Below are 15,914 nucleotides of genomic sequence, written 5' to 3' on the forward strand. Positions count from 1 at the left end.
ACTGCAACAAATGGCTGTTTGGCATAAATACCACATCAAGCTCGACAGATGACATAGGTGCATGGGTGACCTAATACCCTTAAGGAGGATGGCAACTCTATGGAAATAAACAAATCCTTGAGTGAGGTCTTTGGATCAGCAAAGACTAATCTACCAGTTTTCCAGCCTCTTTCATATATTATCCAGTTAAATTATTATTTGAGTAATACTTCCTATCCATATTTTTTGAACCATTTATTAGTGAGGGAAACCTCCTTTTCCCAACTTCATGTTTCCATATGGAGAAACTTCCTCCAGAACACACTAGGCTTCTTTTCCCACCGTTCGTTCATTCCTCCTGACTCACAATTGGTGAGCTTAGAAGTGGGTGTGCTTCTCTCAACCTCTTTTTCTTTTTTAGAACTGGCCTGCCCTCCAGGTGCATGTACCCCCTCCTTTGTGCTCTTAGCTCTCAGAGACGACACCCTGGATTAGGGCAAGCCTGGGTTCATGTGCTTGTGCCTGTGACTGGTGGCTCAAAATACTGGAGTAAACATTAGATAGGACTCAAGCCATGCTCTCCAACGGGCTTCATCAGAAATAAAGCTGATATGTTTGTCTTCATTATCTGACTCCTGTATATCCTGTTTCTCTCAGTTGGTTCCCTAATCAGGAGGAGAATAAATACATTGATCCCCACAGTACTGTTACGCTTGATTAGAAAGTCATTTTTTTCTTTTAAAAGTGCAAGTTAAATGAGACAATACAATCTCAGATGTGATTTTCGTCACATCCAAGGAGTCTAGAAATTCCAGTGCACGTACCTTAGGTATTTATATCGAAGGTCAGTGGGGAAAGAGTAGTCACAGAGCAGAAATGATCTTCATAGCACGCTTGATTAGCATGTGACCTCTGATCACTGAAAATAGCAGAATGCAAAGGACGCCTGAGAACGGGGTCTTTCTCTTGGGGGCTTCTGTCCTCCCCAGGAAGCTAAAACCTGCCCTTCTTTCATATTGTCCATCACTGCAATGGGCATTCTGTGACTGGGACTCCACTGTGGCCTCTGCCTTAAGAGCAGCTTTGCAGAAGAGGTGCGGTTTGAGCTGGGCTTTGAAGGGTGGCTAAAATGTAGATAAGCCAGGGGTAACATGCAGTGGGGTTAGGAGGAGGAGCATTTTAGGTGGGAAGAACAGGATGAGCACCAGCTTTGAGGCAGGTCCGGATTTCTTTGTGGGTAGAGAGGACATCGCATCTGAGAGTGGTGCAAACAAGGATGGCTGAGCTGAGTCTGGCCACATTATGGAGAGTCTCACAAAAGAAGGGGTTGGGCTTGATCCCGCAGGCGGGTGAGTTATTGTGAGTACTGGATGGAGCATACAGGATGACTATGTGGGACATAGTATTTTAGGAAGATTAACCTGCAGACCTATCCTGTGGGCAAGGACACCTGCTTATCTAGCTCCTTTGCCACCTCTGCAACTCTTTAACCCTCTAGGAGCTCTGAGCTGCCCCTGCACGAGGATCACGGCTGTGTCCCTCCGTCAGCCACTCTGCCTGGCACAGAAGTTAGGTTAGGCTGTATCTAAAAGGACTCAGAGAGCATTTATTCCACCCAGACTGTGGCTTTGAGATTGAATATCAGGATACACCTTGTTTCAAAGTAAAGACCTTTTCTTTTAGATAAGTGAAAAATCAGAAATAATAGTCACCATTCACCTGTAAACACACCACTCTCTGGGAGCTGTAGCAAAGGGCTATATGTAATGACAATAAAACTAAGAATAACAGCTGCTGTTTATAAAGTGTTTGCTGCACATGAGGGCTTCTCTTACTGAGTTTTGCTGCATCTCTACCCTATGTGTCTCTAACAGGGACATACTGAGCAGCGTTAAAGTGCTGGGGGTAAATACAGTCAAAAAAGGCAATCCCTGTGAGGTTTTGGAAGGGCCCCTTGCCACAAGTGGGAGGCAGTGTAGCATGGTAGTTTTAGAATTAGAAGGCTCCAGCTTGAATCCTAACTCTGCATTTTACTAGTTGTATGACCATGGGCAAATTTCCCCACCTCTATAAGCTTCAGTTTCCCAATCTGTAAAATGGGGGTTATAATACTGCATACAGGGTTTTTTTGGTGTTGATTAAATGAGATAATTAATGCAATGAACTTAGCACAGAGCCTGACACATAATGGATGTTCAATAATATATAGCTATTATTAAGGGCCTCCTTAACTAGTCTCCTGTGAGACATAATTTTTCTATTATCCATTGTGTCTGAGTTGAGACTTTGTAAATTCCTCGAAATAACTAAAAATATGATGTGTGGTGACAGTTACACATTTTCTCCTTCCTGCTCCTTTAACACCTTTGCATGATTCATTTATTAGCACCTTAGAATAACAGAGCCCCTGGAGAGAGGTACCCAGGCAGGACAGAATCATCTTAATAGCTAGGAAATAGAGTTATAAGAGATGAAGGAATCTGGAAAAAATAAGAAGAAAGTTAACAAAATGTATTGAATAGCCACAGTATGGTAGGAAAAATTTCATGTATTATCTGTTTAATCCTCATAACAACTCAGTAAGATAGGCTATGTTCTCCTCATCTTATAGATGGGGAAATATGGACCACGAGATTATTTCTAAGGATTTCTAGCTAGTAAATGGAGGGACTAGGATTTGAACTCAAGTCTCTCTTAATCCAATGCCTGTGTACTTTGTCCTAGACTCTGCTGGCCCCCCGGGAAATGCACAGAGCAACAATGCCTATTGGAGGAAGGCAAACTTGCGGGGCCAAGGGTCCTGGGGAAGCCAGGGGGAGGCTAAGGGCATAATGCCAGAGAGCCTAGTGTAAACATGTGCATGAGGTGAACATGTTGTGGAAATGAGGAAAACGTGGAGGAAAGGTATACTTTCACAATTTCTACTTCCAGTGTCCCTTAGGGTTGGCTGGTTCTGGGAGAGACAGAGAGACTGAGCCCCTAACCACACTCCCAAGGCACATTACCCATCAGGACAGGGCAACAGGGGTTGGGGTTCTCAGGCTGCTCAACATCCTTACCCCTATCAGTGGCTGGGCAAAGAGCAGGCCTGGCGGGCAGTGGCCTGGGGAGCTTAGGATAGGCAGGCCACCTGTTCCTTGCTGTGGCAGTGCGCAGAATTGACGAACAAATTGATGGCTAAAGGGGACCAAAGTCAGAGCAAGGGCTGATGTTCTAAAGCTGAGTCCCCAGTCTAAGCAGCTAGACAGAGAACGAGAGTCAGGATACAGGCTGGAGGAACTAGTGGGTAGGAGGAGGACAGTGAGTGAGCAGAGTCAACATGGGCATTGAGAGATGGCCCTGAAAGTATTTCCTGGGCAATGAGTGGACTTTTAATGTGTTTTTTATGTCCTTGTGAAGGTGGGCTGGGCACTTTTCAAGGAAACAGGTCTATGTGTAATGACAGATGAACCTCCAACCAGTGGGGTGAAGGATGTGATTTGAGATGACAGCATAAGCCAAGGATGTGACAACCAAATGGGCTTGAGTGAGTGAAAACTGCCACCATGAGAGATGTGTAGGCTGTCAACCAACAGGGCCAGGGAGGGTCAAGGAACTATGTGTTCCGCCAAGTGCCTGCTCTCTAATTCACATGCAAACCAGCCCCAGCCCAGCTGACCCTGCTTCTCACACTCCCTGCCTCTAGAAATAAAGAGCCAAAAAAAGAGAACTGCCTGAGAATGGTTTCTCTACTTTTCCAGACATAGCTCCCCTCAACAGCAGACTTCACCACATCCCCGTACCTGTCCTCGGTTGTCCCCAGTGAATCCATGTTGCCAAATCAGTAGTCTTTTCAGTCATGAAGTTCTTTCACATCCTTGAAGCATTTGAAAATGTTGATCGCTTCATTGAGACCTTTCCTCTTTCCTTAAGTTTCCCTTTTATGACTTCCTACATTCTGACCACCGCCTCTCAAAATTAGTCAGTGTAGATTAGGCTTTGTTGCTGAAACAAACAACCCCCAAATCTCAGTAGCTTAAGTCAACCGAAGTTAGTTTTTTCTCAAGTCGCACAGTCAAAATTGCGTATCATAGATGCCTCTCAGAGACTCAGGCTGACAGTTAAATACTTTGGGACAGAAGAGTCATCTAACGATTCTGTTCACATTTCCTTGGTGAGAACTAGTCACATGGCCTTGCCTCATGTCAAGGGGGAAGAAGGGCAGTCCTCCATGTGCCTGGAATTCTAGGAGAACTGGATGAGTGCATATCAGTAATGCCTACCCCACTCTCTTTGCTCATTTCTTTTTCTCTACGTCCTGGTGAAACACTGGTTCCCCACAGGGAGCCATTCTGAGCCTTATTGTCCTGCTCTTCCTGGGAGGTCTCATTTACTTCCACAGCTATCAGCCTCCCATTTTCTTATGACCCTCAGATCCCATATCCCCAACTTTTGCCTCTCTCCTGTACTGCAGAGCCATATTTTCAACAGTGTGATAGATCTGAATGAATTACTTCAAGCTTATCATACTGCAAACCGAGTTAACTTCCTATACCAAAATCCCCACCTCCTCTCTCTACTAATACACCCACTTTGCCATCTTTGGGGCCTTTGAAAATTCTGGCTTTTCCTTATCTGGTCTCCAAATTCCTTTTTATTCTGTGAAATGTCTGTTGGTCTATCCATCCTCCTTTCCATTTTTAATGCCCTTGATCATGTCAGACCCAAGTTCCTGTCATAGCTTACCAAATAGTGTCCCCACCTTACTTATCTTTAGCCTTTGGCACAAACATAGCCATCTTCCTAAAATAGAGTTAATCGTGTTGCTCCCTTATGTAAAAACCTTTCAGAACTTCCTACAACCTACAGAATAAAGTAAATCACATCAAGTCCTTGTGGGGAACGGGGTTGTATTTGAATAGAGCCAGACAAGGATTTGAATCCTGATCTACCGCCTACTAGCTGTGAGTAAGTTATTTAATCTCATTGACTCTCAGTTTCCCAATCTATAAAAAGAAGGTAACAATACCTACCTCACAGGGCCACTTTATTTTTTGCTCTTGTTACGTGTTCATCATCCAGTTGTCTGGGGGCACTATCATTGTTGTGCTTTCTCTAGAACCTGGGCTGATGGAGCAGCCACTCTCTGACCTCCTGCTCTCTCCTTGCCTACTGCACTTTAGCCACATTTTCTCACATTGTGTCAGAGGGAAGGAGTTCTGGAGGCGCTTACCGTGGCAGTGAAGTGTTTGGCCTCAAACATATTTGCCTAAACTGGTCATGTGGCTGCATCCAACCTCAGAGGCTGAGAAGGCAGAGAGCCAAAAATATTATGTGAGAGCATTAATGTCAACCCCATGACCCCAGAGCAGTTACCTCAGACCCTTACCCTTTGGATCGCCTCCTTGCTGATCCAGCTCTGACACAGAGACTCCATGTGACCATTAGTTAGTCAACCTTGTTGGATTTCTTTTAGCCTCCTGCAAAAGCGATGGGACACACAATAGTTTTAAGTACGTTGAGGACTTCAAGACAAGAACTCACCCTCAAAGATGCTCTAACTAGAAGTGAAGGAAACTATCTTTTAGTCAGTTCTACTTATCACAGATGAGGAAACTTAAGGACTAAGAAGGGTAAGCCATCCCCACCTAATGCTCCCTGGCATCTTAGACTCAGTGTGTCCATCTCTGAACCCTCACTTTCCCTTCCAGCAAATCCTGCAATCCACCCTGTATTTTCTCTGTGGCAAATGTCACCATTTACTCTCTACTTATCCTCCAAAAGACAATGTCTTCTTCCCTGGACACCTTCCCTCCTCTCCCATAGTGTTGGAGTCTCCCTCCTCCCTATTGCATCCATGTCCCATTTATAGCATATGCCATTTTTGTTGGTTTACTTGTCTGTCTCCTGGGAAGATTGGATTTACTTAAGTACAGAAATTGTGTCTTATACATTTTTGCACGTTGCGTTGTAGCCAGTGGCACGTTATCCAGTGGCACTGAATAAGATTCTCTGTCTGAATGGTTGGAAAAAAATCCAATTCCCACAGCCACACAAACAGACAGTGGCAGAGTTGGTACCAAAACCTAGGACCCCTGAATCCTGTTCTCAGTCACTTTCTACTGAATTTTATTCAGCTTGTAATTTTTCAGTCTCTTAGGAAATTGTCCCCCATGCTCGTGCGGGTTTAAGAGACTGTTTCCTATCAGATTTTCTTCCTCTGTTCTTCACTAGGTTTGCTGATTTGCTTTATTGGTTTCTCATTTGGCAATAATACCACATTCCCATTCAAGATGCATGTTCTCCCTAAACAAAAAGGTTTTGTTTTGTTTTGTTTGCTTTTTCAGTGTCATGCTACAGGGAATAAACAGGTTGATTCTAATTTGCAGTTTGACAGACTTTGAGTTAAAGTGGTCAATGTGACTTTATGTAGGGCGCTTACTGTATTGCAAAGACTGAGTTATTCTCGAGACACTCCTTGTGAAAGTATTTTACAAACTGTAAAGTGACATACTGTTACAAGTATTATACTTAACATTATAGTCTTATATTATACTTAACATCCAGCATCATGTCTGGTGCGTAGTAGATGCTGAATGAGAATTTGTTGAAGAAATGAAGACCTTTTTCCTCCAGGTGCATGCTTACAAAGAAAATGTTTCTTTGCCTAGCTGGGTAGCACATAGCCCACTTTTAACTTTTCAAATTATTTTTACATCTATTATTTCATGTTGTCCTCATGACAAGCCATTTTGCAGCCACAGACTATACCCTTCATATCAGTCAGTGCTGTGTTCTGAAGACCTTGTGCAGGTCTCGGGGGAACGAAGCTGGACACTGGATAAGTAACCCAGTGCAGTCTATTTTCTATCAATGGCAGGCCCATTCCACCATCTTCCTTCTTAGAGGTCAGTCACCTTACCTCCCCTGACTCGGACTCTCTTGGGATGCCTCCTATTTACTTCTGAGAGGATCCCAGGTCTTTCTCACAATGTTCCAAATTGCCATGTTTTGGGCAGGTGTTTCCAGTTGTAAACATCATATCAGCAAACCCCACTCTAGCAGATGTTCTCAGTACTGGTCTCATTCATTCGGTAAACGTGTATCGTTCCTACTGTGATCCTGTTAAGTTCTGTGGGAAAATCATGAATAGACCTACTTTTAAGAGACTCTCTCAGACTTTGCCTAGAAGCCTTTTTAGAATAAGTCACCTATATTCCATAGTTTTATTACCCCTGGCTTCCAAAGCTTACTCATTTTATACCCCAATTGTTTTGCATTTTACATAACATAGTCTTCTCCTTCATATTCTTTATCCTCTGCTTCTAGTTCTCTAAATTTCACTTTCTAGGAGCAATGGGGCTTCATTTGAGTTACAGCCCTAGAGTGCTCGAGCTAGCATGGCCCTTAGAGAACATTTCACAGCTGAAGTCAGTCCACCCCCATCTCACAATTGTCTTGACACCCAGAGGTGGTGAGTGGCAGAGTAGGGCTGGAATCCAGGCTCCCAGACTTCTGTTCAGTTCTCTTTGTCTCCCTGTCCTTGTCAGATGAACCTTTTGATATTTGACTCCCAGCCCTCTTATCCCTTTTTCTTGATTTGGAGTCAAGGACCAAAGTTTCCATCCCTCATTAGATGGATTACACAGCCTTGGAGGCCAATAAGAACCCAGGTTACAAAGTGATGGATGGCTTCGTGTCTCCAAGGGTTGGCCTTTCAGGCTGATGTGCTATGACTGGTAGCAAGATGATGAGCCTCTTGTAATCCTTATCGCTATCCAGATGATGCAGCGTGGATGGAATTGTAAGGCCCTCCTAATCCAGTGAGGACATGTTCAGAGGACAGGTCAAGGTGGGGATTCTAGCAGGACTTCCATGCAGAGAGTTCCCCTGTATGGAGGTGTTTGGTAAGCAGGCTTGCAGGTAAGGGGCCAAGGGCGTTCTCAAAAGACTCTACATTGGACTTTCCTCTAGCTGACCTCAAAGAGAGGTGGAGATCCTGGGTGATTTGTGATGCTGATTTTTATTGTTATGCCTACTGGTACTATAGCTGTGTGTTTCATTGACTCCTTGGCAAGAGAAATGTGATCAGCTTGATTGGGAGTATGACATAAAAGGCGGGGTTCAACAAGCTCCCCTTAATTCACAGATTTCAAGAGAGGTGGTTGGTGGAGGTACAGAAGAGTTCCCACTGAAGGGAGGAATGCATTCTCTAGCCTCCAGTAGCCAGATGGGAGCTGGGATCCTGGAGTTATCGGGGCAGCAGGTGCCAGGCAGAGAGAAGAACAGATGGCACTTTCCCACCAACCTTCACAGTCTTCTACTGGGATTTTCCTGTCTTCTGTCCTGACCTTTAGTGTTCCTTTAATGAGCTCTGGAATCTGTGACTCTTTATGTTTTGGGGAGTCACTCAGAGCAAGATACACGAGGAAGTAGGGTTTGTTATTTGCTAATTTAACAGCCTGGGGTGTTCCTCACCAGCTCCTGCTGGCTTGTCAAGCCCACCCCTCAGCTGGCTGGAGCTTGGCCCTTTGAGAAGGTGGTTATGTGCACGGCTAGGAGGAAGGTGTGCCTAAGGTTCTATTTAAGTGAATACGAGGCAGCTGGGTCTGAGAACCCCAGAGGCTCACCCCTGGACTTGGTGAGGGTAAAAATTAAGATGATTTTTGACTGCTTCTATAAATCTTTGAAAGAAAGGGCACTGGGCCAGCTGTAGAAGGATACAGCTGACAGACATAATTTCTTGTAATGGAAGAAAAATTATTTCCTGTTTGTGTTTTTAGGGTCTTCGTGATAGTATATGGCTTAGTATAGTTTCCAGAACACCTTTGTATATATTTATTCTTTTATCCCCACCATAACTTCGAGAGAAATCATCATCTCCATTTTGTAAAGAAACTGAGGCTGGTTGGTGACTTACCCAGAATCACGGAGCTAGAATATGTCAGAGTCGGGACTAGAAACCAGCTCTTCTTCCAGTCTGGTCCTTTTTTTCTTATTACTCAAAGTAACTTAACTCCCCCATAACCATGAAGCACTGTGTTTTCATGACTCATGATTCATTGACTTACAAATAACCTTCTGTCTGAAATATTTCATAAATACAGAAGAAAAAAATGTATGGATATAATTTTATGTATGGTTTGTACATATATGTGGTACAAACATAAATAAAATCAACATCTGGATGCTCACAAGGAAGCTTGAGAGAGAGAGCATTACCAGGAGCGGTGAAGCCCAGTGGCCTTTGCCCACCTGCATCTCCCCGCCTCCCCCTCGAGGGTAGTGCTTATTATTCTTTTGCTTTTTATTAGTTTTACTACCTAGGTATGTTTCCCTACATAATAAATCACTGAATGTTACATAAATTTTGTAACATGCTCTATTTTTACACATGTTGGTCCACTCACTTTCATTGCTGTATAGAATTCCACTGTATAAATGCACTACAAGTTATTTATGCATTCTCCACTTGATGGATACTTCTAGTTTTTTGCTGATACAAATATGCTGTGATGAAAATTCTGGAAGTAGGTTTCTTGACTCCAGGGGTGGAGGGTATTTGCACATTCAACTCTATAAGAGAATGCTCAATTGCATTTTTAAAATCTCTTTTTAAAGGGATTGTGCCAATTTACAATTTCACCAGCAGTTTATGAGATGCTGTTGTTCCACATCCTTGTCAACACTTGAACTTTTTGACTTCTCAATTTGTGTCAATTTGACGTATGTAAACAACATCTTGTGGTTTTAATTTGCATTTTCTTGATTACTAATGAGGTTCAGCATATTTTCAAGTATGCATTGCCCATTTGTATTTTGTCTACTGTGAAATACCTGTTCCCATCTTTTGTCCATATTTCTTTTGTTTTATTTGTCTTGTTGATTTCTAGGAGTTCTTCATATACTCTAGATAAACATTAGTTTTTTTGACGTTTGTTTTTTGTCTTGAAATAACTCCTTGTAGTTTGTAGCATGTCATCATTTTGTTCTATGATGTCCTGACTATGAACAGAAGTTCGAAGTTTATTTGTTTATCCATCTTAGTCTTTATGGTTTATGTTTTTTAGTCTTGTTTAAAAAATCCTTCTCTCCTTCAAGATTATAAAGATATTCTTACATTCTCTTCTAAAGTTTTTGTAAAATTTGCTTTTTACATATGGCTTTAACCTACTGTGATCTTTTTTGTGAATGGCTTGGGATCAGGATCCATTTTCATTTATTTTCCATATAGATAGTCAATTGCCCAGCACCGTGTATAGGAAAATCTCTTGACTCTTCTTAGTGCTTTTCTTTTCCATGTGAATTTTAACATCCTTATCAGGTTCCAAGAAAATCTCTGTTAGAGTTTTTATTGGAATGTGTTGTGTCCTATAGCACAATTTAGGGAGAACTGACATTTACAATAGTAAGTCTATCCATGAACATATAGATGCCTTCATTTATCTGTGCCTTCTTTAATGTCTTTCAATATAATTTCATAACTCCAGAAGGGTCTTTCACATCTTTTGTCAGATTTATTCCTAGGTACCTCATGACTTTGGTAGCTTTTACAAATGGTATCTTTTTATGATTAATTTTCTAATTGTTCTAGTATCTAGAATTTCAGTGGATTGTTGGATATTGATATTCTTATTCATTAATCTTGTTATACTCTCTTAATTCTGTTAAATTATATATAGATTCTTTGGGGTTTTCAATGCATAGTCTTATCAGAGAAACATGGCTTTTTTATTCTTTTTTCCGCTTATTCTGCTTACACTTGCTATCAGACTTGAAGTTAGCATTCTACGTCTGTTTCAGTAGCTAAATTTTAATTTTTTCCAGGCATTCTTTTTTTATTTTTTTTAATTGCAGTAACATTGGATTATAACATTATATAGCTTTCAGATGTACATCATAATATATTTTGAATTCTGTAGATCACGTCATGTTCACCACCCAAAAACTAATTATAGTCCATCCCCTCACATGTGAGCCTAATCACCCCTTTTGCCCTCCCCCCTGCTTCCCCCATGGTAACCACCAATCCATTCTCCGTTGCTATGTGTTTGTTTGTCTTTGTTTTTATCTTCTACTTATGAGTGAGATCATACGGTGTTTGACTTTCTCCCTCTGACTTATTTCACTTAGCATAATACCCTCAAGGTCCATCCGTGTTGTCACAAATGGCTGGATTTCATCATTTCTTATGGCTGAGTAGTATTCCATTGTGTATAAATACCACATCTTCTTTATCCATTTGTCCCTTGATGGGCACCTAGGTTGCTTCCAAGTCTTGGCTATTGTGTATAATGCTTCAGTGAACATAGGGGTGCATGTATCTTTATGCCTTTGTATTTTCAAGTTCTTTGGATAAATATCCAGCAGTGGGATAGCTGGATCATATGGTAGATCTAGTCTTAATTTTCTGAGGATACTCCATACTGCTTTCCATAGTGGCTGCACCAGTTTGCACTCCCAAGTATATGAGGGTTCCTGTCTCTCCACATCCTCTCCAACACTTGTTGTTTCCTGTCTTGTTAATTATAGCCATTCTGACTGGAGTGAGGAGATACCTCATTGTAATTTTGATTTGTGTTTCCCTGAAAGCTAATGATGTTGAGCATCTTTTCATAAGCCTGTTGGCCATCTGTATATCTTCTTTGGAGAAATCTCTGTTCAGATCTTTTGCCCATTTTTTAATTGGGTTGTTGGTTTCTTTGTTGCTGAGATGTATGAGTTCTTTGTATATTTTGGATATTAACCCCTTATCTGATATATGGTTTGCAAATATCTTCTCCCAATTGTTAGGTTGTCTTTTTGTTTTGTTGATGTTTTCCTTTGCTGTGCAGAAGCTTTTTAGTTTGATGTCATCCCATTTGTTCATTTTTTCTTTTGTTTCCCTTGCCTGGTCAGACATGGTACTTGAAAATATGCTGCTAGACCGATGTCAAAGAGCGTACTGGCGGTGTTTTCTTCCAGAAGTTTCATGGTTTTGGGTCTTACATTCAAGTCTTTAATCCATTTTGAGTTGATTTTTGTGCATGGTGTAAGGTAATGGTCTACTTTCATTCTTTTGCATGTGGCTGTCCAGTTTTCCCAACACCATTTATTGAAGAGACTCTCCTTTCTCCATTGTATGCTCTTGGCTCCCTTGTTGAATATTAGCTGTCCATAAATGTATGGGGTTTTTTTCTGGGCTCTTGATTCTGTTCCATTGATCTGTGTGTCTGTTTTTGTGCCAATACCATGCTGTTTTGGTTACTATGGCTTTGTAGTATATTTTGAAATCAGGGAGTGTGGTATCTCCAGCTTTGTTCTTTTTTCTCAGGAATCCTTTGGCTATTCGGAGTCTTTTGTTGTAAGCAGGCATTCTTAAATTAATGAAATTTTTATAAACTCAATACCTTAACCTTCCTACCATTTGATGTAAAAACTCAGTATTCATTTTACCCTGCTTTGGCTTATAAGCTATTATTGACCAATATGCAGTTCTAATTTATAACCCAACATTTTAGACATAATGCTTATTATTTTAAACAAATATATTTTGTTAGATTTACTCACGTCTACCACATTTTTTGCTTACCATTGTTTATCCCTTCTTGGAGTTTTGTTTTTAGATTGCTTTCTTTCTTTCTAAAGTACATTCTTCAGAGATTCCTTTAGCAGTGCACATTCCTTCAGTGTTTATTTATCTGAAAATATCTTTATTTTGACCACATTCTTAAATGTTAGTTTGTCAGGATTCATAATTCAAAGGTGACAGTATTTATTCTCAGCATTCTAAAGATATAATCCCTGTATCCTACCTTCCATCATTGCAGATGAGATCTCATTGTCATCCTTAATAAGTGATCAGTTTCTTCTTTCTCTTAGGCTCTTAAAGACTTTGTCTTTGGTGTTGGGTAGTTTTACTCTAGTGTCTAGTTATGGATTCCTTTGATTTATCCCACTTTTGTATGTGTTGTGCTTACTATATCTACATATTTCCTCAGTTGAGTATTTCCTCAATTCTGGGAAATTCAGTTATTATCTTTTCAAATGTTTCCTCTCCTCTTTCTATCTCCTCTCTTTTTTGGAACTCTGACTTGACTTATTTAAGACCTTCATTCTATCTAACATTATTATTGACCTCCTTTTCATTTTTCTCATCTTTTTATTTCATGTGCTGCATTGAAAAAAAAATCTTACAGTTCACTGGCATTTTCTTCACTGCCATCTGCTTTACTTTGTAACTTACCTATGAAATTTAAATTTCAAAGAAAGAGAAAACACAAATTATCAACATCAGGAATGAAAAGGGGTTATCACTACAGATCCTACAGACATTAGATAATAGGGATATAGTATGAATAATTTTATGCCAGTAAATTCGACAACTTAGATAAAATGCCAAGTTGAAAACATAAATTGTCAAAACATATACAAGAAATTGAAAATGTGAATAAACCTGTATCTATTAAAGAAATTGAATTCATAACCTAAAACCTTCCCCCCGCCACACACACACAAGAACCTCCAGGCCATGTGGCTTCACCAGTCAATTCTACCAAACACAATACCAAGCCTACATGAACTCTTTTAGAATATAAAGGAGAATAAACACTTCCCAACTCATTTGAGGTGGCAAGCATAACTCCAATACTTAACCCTGACAAGTATATCAGAAGAGACGAAAATTACAGCATAGTATTCATCATGAGCATAGATGCAAAATTCCTTGGCAAAATATTATCAATCAAATATGATAGAATATAAAAGATAATACATCATGACCAAGTGATATTGAATCCATGAATGCAAAGTTGGTTTAGCATTTGAAAATCAGTCAATACTATGTGTCATATTAACAGTATAAAAGGAAAAAAGCATATGACATCCCTATGGATGCACCAAAAGAATATAGCAAAATCCAATACTCCTTTACAATAAAAACTCACAGTAAACTAGTGATACAAGAGAACTTTCTCATCTCATAACAGGGCATCTAAAAAAACCTACAGCTAGCATTATACTGAATGGTGAAATATTAGTCCCTTTTCTCTTAGGATCTGAAAATGAGCAAGAACTTTCACTTTCACCACTTCTATTCAACATTATCATATAGATCTGAGCCATTTTAATAAGGCAAGAAAAGGAAATAAAGGGCATGCAGATTGGAAAGGAAGAAGTAAAACTATAATTTTTTTCAAAGACGACATGATCATATATTTTGAAAATCTAGCGATAGAATCTACCAACTGCTAGAGCTAATAAGCAAATTTAGCAAAGTAACAGGATATAAGATCAATATATAAAAGAATTAATTAGGTTATATATACTTGCAATGATAATTCAATTTAAATGAATTAAAAGTAATTTAAAAGTAACACAAAATGGGGCTCGCCCCGTGGCCGAGTGGTTAAGTTCTCGTGCTCCGCTGCAGGAGGCCCAGTGTTTCGTTGGTTCGAATCCTGGGTGCGGACATGGCACTGCTTATCAGACCACGCTGAGGCAGCGTCCCACATGCCACAACTAGAAGGACCCACAACGAAGAATATACAACTATGTACTGGGGGACTCTGGGGAGAAAAAGGGAAAAAAAATAAAAATCTTTAAAAAAAAAAGTAACAAAATGAAATACCTAGGAATAAATGTGACAAAAGATGTGCAAGACTTCTATACTGAAAACTACAGAACATTGCTGAAATAAATTAAAGAAGTCTTTAAAAAAAATGGAGAGCATACCATCTCTATGGATTGAAAGACTTATTAAGATATCATTATCCCTAAATCAATATATAGATTCAGTAGTATCCCTATCAAAATTTCAGCAGGCTAATTTGAAGATAGAAGCAAGACGATTTGCAAATTGATATGGAAATGCGAAGACTTTAGAGAAGCCAGAACAATTTTGAAAAAGGAGAACAAAATTGTAGGACTTGCATTACTTGAGTTTAAGATTTACAGTAAACAAGACAATATGGTATTGGTGTGAAGATAGACAAATCAGTGGAAAAGAATAGAGAGCCCCTCATATAGGCAGTTGCTTGGTTTTTTGACAAAGGCACAAAGTCAGTTCAATGGGGAACGGAAAGTCTTTTTGATAAATAATGCTAGATCTACTGGATATGGGTATAGGGAAAAAAAGTGAATCTAGACAGTTATATCTCTCTGTAGATAAATATTAATTTGGGAATATCTATGAGAGTTAGGGATAGACAAATATTTCTTGGACAGAACATGAAAAGCACAAACAATTAAAACAAAAAAATTGGTAAATTAGATTTTGTCAAAAAAAATTCCTGTTCATCAAAAGACACCATTAAGAAAATTAATGTAGTGCTTGCTTTGGCGGCACATATGCTAAAATTGGAATAATACAGAAAAGATTAGCATGGCCCCTGCGCATGGCTGACGTGCACAAAAAAAAAAAAAAAGAAAATAGTTCAGTCACATACTTCACAGTTTTGCAGAAGAGCTCATAAACATTTTATCACGTCTGAAATTTGTCATCAGGTGTGTGGGAACTGTCTTAAGGAATCTGCCATCATTCAAATTTGAAATGTGCTATTATACTTAAAATTAAACTATTTCTTTTTCTTAAAAAGAAAAGAAAATGATGTAGACAAGCTGCAGACTGGGAGAAAATAGTTATATAACATGCATCTGCTTTTGTTTTTTTGACCGTGGAGATTTCTATTACTTTCCTAAAAGCTTAAGAATGCATGAATTAGCATGTTTGTTGTCATTTATCTAGCATCTCGGAATTTTGTGAAAAAGGTATTTCAGAACACTAGTGCATTGTTCTGCCAGAAGTATAACAGTTTTCTGAGCAGCATTAGTTGGAAATACAGTTATAGCGTCGTAGTGACTGTCTTATTTCACATTTAAGCAGAATTATTTAGCCAAATTCTATCTAATTACCACTTTAGAAATAAAGCCTGTATTTACTAGTTCCCAGGTAGGAGGCATTACTGCAAAGCAGTAGG

General features: G+C 39.8%; 1 protein-coding gene and 1 non-coding gene across 4 annotated transcripts in view; both read left to right on the forward strand.

Moving 5' to 3' along the window:
- The window catches only part of CACNA1E (calcium voltage-gated channel subunit alpha1 E), a 475,242-nt gene that overhangs the window by 351,286 nt on the left and 108,042 nt on the right, over positions 1–15,914 (forward strand). The gene's annotated exons all lie outside the window — the stretch shown is intronic.
- On the forward strand, positions 15,265–15,372 carry LOC139079033 (U6 spliceosomal RNA). Its single transcript, XR_011532295.1, has one exon. It is a non-coding gene; the product is annotated as a U6 spliceosomal RNA (small nuclear RNA).

Source organism: Equus przewalskii, chromosome 23 (genome assembly GCF_037783145.1).
Source record: "Equus przewalskii isolate Varuska chromosome 23, EquPr2, whole genome shotgun sequence".
Classification (NCBI taxonomy): Eukaryota; Metazoa; Chordata; class Mammalia; order Perissodactyla; family Equidae; genus Equus; species Equus przewalskii.